Source organism: Camelina sativa, chromosome 15 (assembly GCF_000633955.1).
Source record: "Camelina sativa cultivar DH55 chromosome 15, Cs, whole genome shotgun sequence".
Lineage (NCBI taxonomy): Eukaryota > Viridiplantae > Streptophyta > Magnoliopsida > Brassicales > Brassicaceae > Camelina > Camelina sativa.
In genome coordinates, this window is record NC_025699.1 from 3,937,524 (window position 1) to 3,947,386 (window position 9,863).

Consider the following 9,863-nt stretch of genomic DNA (forward strand, 5'->3'; position numbering starts at 1 on the left):
CAAAAAAAAAAAAAAAAAAAAAAAAAAATTCTCATGAAGAACTGATGGTAGTGGGAATCCAATTGACTAGCCTCGGGCTTGCATCGATAAACAATCAAAGACCATTTCTGTATTTTATCATGGTAGTCAAATATATGAAAAATATATTATATATATATCAAATAAGCAAAGTATGAATACTGCAATCAAAACATTTTTTCCTTACTTCATCAAATTTGATTAAAAAAATAAAATTCAAGAGAAAAAACATTGACAAAAGAATAACAAATGATGACTTTATTTGTAACTACACTAGCCTATTAGGTATCGGGTACATTCTCTTTTCATAATAGATCAGTGTTTTGAGGCTTTATTTTTGTTTTTAAATGATAAAAAAATTTACATGTTTTCTGTCGCTTTTGAATTAAGAATATTTTCGGTCAGAGATTACTTATTTACTGAATCCACTATGTACATTAGCTGATCAAATATGTTGAGGGGAAATCGAAAAGGTGGTGTATCATAATGATAAGGCAAGCTATTGACTGTTCCTCACATCAAGAGGATCTACGACCCCAGTTTCTCAAGGTACGGCTCTTTTTCCACATGTTGGCTGTTTAGAATTTTTTTTTTTTTTTGAGTAAGGAATACGATTGTGTGTAAAACAAGTGATGTGCATGCCAGTTATATATCCAAAACTTTAGACGAGAGAGATAAATGTTTTGAGATAGAGAGGGGGGTGAAGAGTGGTGTTATACATAGAGGAATGTCACATCAGAGAAAGAGATCGAACCACGTGTCCCGATGGAAAAAAAGGATATAGTTCACACATCTATCTATGTCTTATTCTCGTTTATATATATGTCTTATAAATTATAATTAATAACCTAATTAACGTCGTCGAATCATACGGTACTAATAAAGTAATCGAGCAGCTATTTTGATATATATTTTTTTAACTAACCAATTTAGTAACGTCCACTTTGGCATAGATATCGATATTTTTTGTTTTTGTTGGTTGCGTTTGGGAAAACTATTTACCTGATGTGCATGTATTACGTGTGGTGTGCTTTAAGACCCTAATTAGTTTTCTCTTAATTACTTGTTGTTTCTGTTAAAACCTTCGTTGTTTAAACATATATAGATCCACAATCAGTGGCGGACACAGGAAAAAAATATACTCAAGTCAATAATTTTTTATAAGTAGTTAAATATTTAAACACACAAAAAAAGAAACCATTTATGTAGTATAGGAGAATTGAACCTGGGTTTGGGGGTGTCAAACTACTAAATAAAACCAACTTTGCTACAAGAATTTCAGTACTTCATTTACAAAAAAACTTTATTTCAACATTTTACCAGGTCACTTGATCTGCCTAACCACTACATGGGTCTGCCTAGAGGTGGGCATTTTAACCGAACCAAACCGAACCGACCCAATCGAACTGAAACCGACCCAAACTAAATCCAATCCTACACTCAAACCATTTGGTTAAGTTTCTTCTCAACCCAAATAGTTCGGTTCGGTTCGGTTTAAACCCAAACCGAAATGATAACCCAATATGCTTTTTATTAATTAATAATATACATAATTATTGTATAATATGTATTCATAATCTTATTTTTTATGAATTTATTTATGTTAAATTAGATTTAATTATTTCTAAAACTTTGACCCTAGATTTTAAAGAGTAAAATTGTAAACACTTATAAATGTTTTTACAAGAAATTATACTTTTTTATCTTCTTACATTATTTAGTTTGTTTCATTTTTATTTTTTTCCTAATTACTAAACATTTAATATTTATATAGTTATCATTTTTAGGTAAATTTTTTATGGATTCTTTGAATTATTCAACTTACAAAGAACAATGAATTTTGTTTTGTTACATTAATTGATTTTTAAACCGAATAAAATCAAACTGAATTAAAGCCAAACCGAACCAAACCAAACCGAATATAAACCGACCCAAACTCAAACCAAACCAAACTAACAATGGTTGAGTATGGTTAGAGTTTTATGAAAACCGAACCGAACCCAAACCGAACCGAACCCAAACCGAACCCAAACTTAAACCGAAATGCCCACCCCTAGGTCTGCCGTTGTCCACAATTGCTTGGTTATTTTAGTTTTATAGAAAAGTTAAAGAAATGCAGCATTAAAAAAAAAACCATACTGAAAGCAAGTTTGTTTTGTTTGGCAACTAAGATTACTAATATAGTTTCTATATTCACCGATCGAGTTATTGACACTAAGATTACTAATATAGTTATCGAGTTAATATTCACCGATAGTTACTACTACTAATATGGTTTAATAAGATTCCATATTCACCGATCGAGTTAATGACAAAAAGAATTAAAGCCTTCCCCCAGTCCACTTGGCAACTGATAGTTACTACTACTAAATGAAAAACTAGGTACGCCTACACTAATAAAGATATGCCACACTAATAAAGATTTTAAAGGATGAAGTAGTAAGAGTGTAAGACTGACCGTAAGAGTTATACATATGTATAAATCAATCTCTTAAATATACATTCACCATGAACAAATATATATTGTATAAATGTATGAGTTAACCTAAGATTACGACTTAGCCGTTCGCGTACAGAAAGTAAGAATGGTGACTTTGTTACCTATGGGCAAATCACAATTTATCACTCTCGTTCAGAAAATGTACTTTAGAGAAAAAAAAATTACAAATTATATATTGTATAAATGTATGAGTTAAGCCAAGGTTACGACTTAGCCGTTAGAGAGTAAGAATGGTGACTTTGTTACCAATGGGCAAATCACAATTTATCACTCTCGTTAGCTTAACTCATATTTAACTTTTAAAATCTCCTTATTTAAACTTTTAAAATCTATATATTTTTCTTCTTGTTTTTTTCCCTTCAAGTTTTTTTGTAAAACTTTTTAGTAGTAGACTATTTAAAAAGTATTACCAGATGTTATTATAAGGAAAACTGAATGGCTCCCAGTCTCCCACTAGTAACTCTGCTACTGCCAATGAGAGTACTACTGCAGGATGGATTCAAATAGCCTTTGATGTAAGCAGTAAACATATGGTTGATGTATTACGTACAATGAATTCAATAGTTTGAAACAGACATAAAGAAGTAAACTTATTATTATTTGGTTCAAAAAGTGAGTGGAAATTTTAAAATATGAAAATTGAAGAAAATGGATAAGTGATATGGAAACGAAATAGAGACCTTCTTTCTACAAGAGAATAAATAAAACGTAAAATACGACGAATAAAGTAAATCGATGAAGTGACATACACTACAAAAAACAAACATATTGTATCACTTAAATAGTATCACAAAACTAAGTGATATTATTTCAAATTACTTTTTCAATAACTGATATAAAAATTATAATTTTACATCAGTTACAATAATTGATATTATTATTAATTTATATGACATCATTTCATTATAATTAATGCAAATATATATTATTTACATCACTTTCAAAATACTGACACAAAATATATAGTTTTACTTCACTTAATAATTGATGTATTTATTAATTTATATTAACATCCCTTAGAAAAATGATCCAAAATTTACATCATTTTTTAAATGATGCTAGTTAAATTACATGACAAATTAATATATTAACTGAACCAAAAGAAAGAAAGAAAATAATATTATATCATTCTTAATCGACTAACACTAAAATTCATATTGAAAAAAAAAAAAAAAAACAGGTAGCATATATCCCACATCGGCTGCATCAAGAAAAAGTTCTCCTAGTTGTTCCTATATATTCTCTTTACTTAGTGGTAAATTTTAAATGGGATAACAAATTAACACCTATTTGTGTGGATCTCCTCATATATGCAGTATAAATAATATAGGTAAATTATCAAATGAATATATAAATAAAAAATAAATAATTAAATACTATACTAAAGAATAAACTAGTTTCATATAATTTATTATAATATTGATTTTAACATCAATTATTCGTAAATGATATAAATATTTAACATTAGTTTTGATAAATGATGCAAATATTTTATATCAATTTAGTAAAAATGATATAAGACTTGCAACAATTTTTGGAAGTGATGTAAATGAACATCGATTCTAATAATTGAAGCAAATATTTATTTCAATTGATGCAAATTATTTGCATCAACAAAATGTAAATCATTTATTTAACTGATGTAAAATATTTTAGCATCATTTAAACATGATATATATAAAATATAAATGATGTAAAACCATTTTTTTTTTGTAGTGATATAGTGAGATTTCATGCTATAAAACATGCATGGTGACACATAGATATGATAATTTAAGTAAATTTAGTATTTGTGTAGTGTTAAGAGTTCTACTCTAGCTACAAACAAACAAATATGCGCTAGTACGAAGACTGAATCAAATAGTTTATTACTGTCTTGTTAATAGTTAAATAAAATGAATAACTAAGACTAAGGTACTGTCGATGGTAATTAAATAATGAACTGCTCTATGTTAATTTGATAAGTATAACGAATATAATTAATTGTATTTTATTTGGTAATTTTGCTTATGCGCGTACGTATTAGATGGTAACCGGATAATGTTTATTTACATACGAAACGTTTTTTGCTACTACAAAAAATTGGCATGGTGAATTCATGGCTTAGAACGAGTCGCAAGGCATCGCTATAATCTCTTGAAAATAAAAGCCACATAATCTTTTTCTACCTGAGCTATGGCTTGAGTTTGTATGGGTAGGAAAAGTCATAAGAGTCGGTGAACGGAAAAAAACATTTGAATCTGATGATTATAAATGATCCAAACTTTAAAGTCAACTCACTTTAATTTGACCGGACTTGGGGATATCCTCAACTTTTGGACCTATAGGTTATAGTAATAGTATGGCACCGAACCATGATTGTATCTTGGATATAATGGATTCTCAATCCTTTGATATATCAAAGTAAAGCATAGTGAAATCTTTAAAAACTTTAAAACACCAAGAGATCATTAGATAAGATCATAAAGTAGTAGTAGTCGTCTAATGCAAGATGATAGTATTAGGGGACATTATCTAAAACGTAGATGATTTAAAAAAATTAATACGACAAAACATAATCTAAATGCGGATGATAAGAGGACAAGACATAATCAGATTGCTGAGTACAGAACAATCTTATGGTCTTGTTGGAGGAAGCCAAAAGAGGCAACGACCGAGAGGCGAGTCAGGTAGATAGGGAATGGTGCGAGTAGCAAGATCATAGACACCAAAACCGGTGGAGCGACCAGCAAAGTAGACAAATTTAGGTTTGAGGCTAGGGTAGTCACTAGCCGAGAGACAAAATGGTTCGTTCTCGCCCACGAAAGTGGAGAGATCACCGATGTCTTTAGTGTAAGGACCAATCTTTTTCTCGGTGTGTAGACCATGATTTTGCGAGTCACCGTAAAAAGGTCGTCCTGGTTGTACATCTTGTCTTTCCATTCCACAGCTGCTCCTTTTCCTGTAAAGCAATCCAGACCCCAGTGACACACACATACGCACACATCATTTTTATTAATAGTTAGTATGAATACATATATGTTCTAAGTTCTTTTTAAACTACGAATTGTGTGACAATTGCCATTATTTTGGCTTAATTATATTATTGCACGATTATATTTTATGTGTCTTTGAACGAAATCAAATTAGTTTTCCAATCTTTGATACTACGTAATTTAATATCATACTGCATAAAGATAATAATTCCGATAACACTTCTTTAAATAGACATTTAAAATAGTTTGCTAACTAATGTTTTGGATGTTGACAATATATTCTCATGAAGAACTGATGTTAGTGGGAATTCAATTGACTAGCCTCGGGCTTGCATCGATAAACAATCAGAGACCATTTCTATATTTTATCATGGTAGTCAANGATAAATATTTAGAATAATAAAAATATAAAGATTTAAGTATAAGTTTGAGACATCAAAACAAAAATCGATGAATATTGATTAAAAACCACATTAGAGAACGTAATAACACTACTACATTTGATTTTTTTTTAATTAACTATTATGATTTTCATATTGTTTAATTAAATTATTGCTATTTTGCGTTTATCTATTTTAGTTTTTATGTTCTCAACTTAAAACTTAAATGTTTCTTTTTTTTGTTTTTTTTCTTTTTCATTTTTTTTTAATTTTGGCTTTTTGCTTTTGTTTTAATTATAATTTGCATATATATATATATATATACAAGTATATATATATATATATATATATATATATATACTAGATGAGGACCCACCCGATGTGCGGGTTCAAAATTTTATAAATTAAATTAAATTTAACAAAAATATATTAAAATTTGTTGTACGTATTTATAAAGTTTATTTTTGTTATAATACACTGATTTATATCCATTTACAAATCTTTTATGTATGTTACTGTTAAAAATGTATTTTTTTTACATCGAAATATACTTTATGTTACAAATATATTCTTTATCACCACCTAGAAAATGTCTATATGAACACATTAAGCCAACTACTTTACTCTCACTTCTGGATAGTTTTTTTAATTACTAAAATTATTGGCTCAAAAATTTTTTTGAATAGAAAACATATTACATAATATACTAATCAATGATGTATCATCACAATAATATATGACCACCATGGAGAAACTTCGGCTCCATCCTCATCCCTTATGGAAAGAACCTCAGAGAACCTTGGCTCTGCCTTCCTCCCTTGGGGAGATAATCTTGCGTCCAACCTCCTATACCTTCTTCCCTTGGAGAGATAACCTTGTGTCCAACCTACTCCAACATAGAAAGAACCTCAGCTCTGCCCTTCTTCCCTTGGAGAGAACATGTTCACGTCTTTTTGATATCTTAAAATGGCTTGCTCCGGCAACCTATGAAAGTAAAAACCTTTTTCTAACGTCACAAAATCATATGATAGTAACTAATGTAAATTTTTCCAATGTATTCATGAAAGTGTATTTGACACACCATTATGTAGCCTCTGTCTCTGTAATGCCTCAACCGCCACCTTGCTTAGTGAGCCCATATCTACTCTCCGTCCATGGGCCCACCTTCCTAAGTGGGTCGTACATCTATTTCCGGCCCGTGGACCCACCCATATTCGATGATCAGTTTGTTACGTATGAGAGGCTTTAAAAACTTGTTTACCGACCCTACCAATCAACAAATGATCTTTTCCTGTGTTTTGTCCTCACTCGCACAGTTCCGACAATCACTTACAGGAAGGTCACCCATCATGAAGTTCTTTCAGGATCCTTGACCAAAAAATAAGGGTATTCTGGTGATATATGTGACCAAATTAATTCTTTTAAACTTTTCCGCAAACCAGGGTGTCATAATCTTTTAGCTCTTATGGATCTATCAACAACGATTTATGTTTTTCTAGTCTATCTATCTATGTTTGTTGTAAACTTGTGTTTGATTAGCCTATTTTATCTATCCATTAGGTATTCATTAGGTTGATGAGCTTCTACTCGTTATCTCCCTCTAGGATTGTATGAATAATGGTAACAATTATGTTTGCCAAAAAAAAAAAAGGATTTATGACCAACCAATCAAGGTTGAGAAATTAGAAGAAAATTAATCTGACATAATTAAAAAAATAATAAAAAATTATAAGCATTGTAATATATGAATCCCAAAAAATTCAAAGATGAGAATATAAATTAAATAAAACAATCTAAAAATACTAAAATAAATTTTAAAATATAGTATTAGGAAAAGAAGACGCATATATTAATTTTTTTTGGATAAGTATATTAATCTTACTTACCTATTCCCAACTGAAAAAGGAGAAAGTAGGAGAAAAATTTTGGTTTTAAAAAATAAGAAAAATTTCCTTCCTATTAAAAAAAAATTTCCAATTAAACAAAGTTGAAAGCAGTATTTTTAAATAAATTATTTAAATATGAGACGATCTATATTTATATAGAAGTGAGTATTTACAAAATTTAGAATTAATAATTAACTGTATATTTTACTTAATCCCTTTTCTATTTTTGTATAATTAATAACTTAAAATTAAAATAAGTAAATAATATTATAATTTCAAATTTTATGAAATCTATATATATATATAATCTCCTTATAATTATTTAAAAAACTTTGTATTTTTAATAAATTCTGTAATTTTTGATAATTATCTTTTTACATTATTAATATTTTTTAAAACAAAATATTTTATTTTTTTTAATTCCTTTTATTAAATATTAACTTTTACACATGTCAAAATCTGAGATTGATAATTTGACACATTTCAAAATCTTGTTAATGGCTAACTTTCACAACCCAACTTTATATATATATATATATATATATATCAAATAAGCATAAGTATGAATATTGCAATCAAAACATTTTTTCCTTACTCATCAAATTTGATATAAAAAAAAAACTCAAGAAAAATAAACATTGACAAAAGAATAGCAAATGATGACTTTATTTGTAACTACACTAGCCTATTAGCTATGCGGTACATTCTCTGTTCATAATAGATCAGTGTTTTGAGGCTTTATTTTTGTTTTTAAATGATAAAAAATTATATATTTTATATCGCTTTTGAATTAAATACTTTTGGTCAGAGATTATTTATTTACTGAATCCACTATGTACATCAGCAGATCAAATATTAGATAACTATTAGAGAACAATAAAATGTATTGGAAAAAGTTGAGTTATTTGGTAATGATCTTATTTTCTTTATGACATTATTTTAGATGGATGAGTTTTTCTTTATTTTACACCTATACTTAAAAGAAAATATTTAATTTTTCTTTTTAATAATCAATATCTATTATTCGTCATTGTCTTGAGATATCCACATAATTAATTTTTCTTTGCGTTTATATATATCTTCCTTTTGTAAAAAATTAATATAATGAGATGGAAGAGAAAAGCAAGAGGATCGGGAAAGTGAGGCTTTTCGGATCTTAAATAAGAAGAATTGACCAAATTTATACTATTCTCTCTGACTCTAATAAATTAATATTTTATATAATTTTCTTTGTCTTTAAAATATTGATATTGTAAATATTTTTAATATTAAAAAGGTGGGATAGTGAAAAAGTGAAAAAATATTAGAAAAAAGTTATCACATGTGCACGAAATGACTATAAATAAATATAATAAACTATTAGAAAAAATTATAAATTAATTATATATATTATTTGTTTTAATATATGTAAAAAATCATAAACATCAAACTAGTAAAGACAGAAGGAATACTACAATAGGAGTACTATACTATGAAGGGTTACTCGAAAGACATTATACATATACATTTTATTTTTCTTGTAGAAGCAAATGTTTCTAAAAACTCGAAAGTCACTCATTTGAGATGGGATTTGAAAATATCTCTTCATGAAAGTCCATTAAAAGAACAAAAAAAAAACACACCCCAAAAATCTAACTTGTAAATAGATAAATGATCTTATATCTATTTGTATTTAAAATGATATATTTTCAGTGTAAGATCTGAATACTGTATATTATCTAAAACAAGCCGGAAAAGTTAAAAATTATAATGTCACGAAGACAAATACGGAAGATAAATTATAATGTAAATTATCTGTAATGTATATTATCTTTAACATTATTAAGATAACACTAAAATTGTAAACTTGGATTTCATTAGGTAACCGGAGTTGTAAGAATCTATAAGCCCAGACATTAAGTTGATCAAATTCCGAGGTAGGGCATAATCCAACCATGTAATCATATTTAGTTGCCTCACATATAAGCTTGGAATTGCATAGTATTCAAATCTTGGGCCTTCGCACAAAACAAAGCTTAGCCATCCTTTATATTTGCGTCGTGAAAATGTTCCAAATTGGATATTTTGCTTACTAGTATTAAAATTTTAAAAAACAGTCATAGAA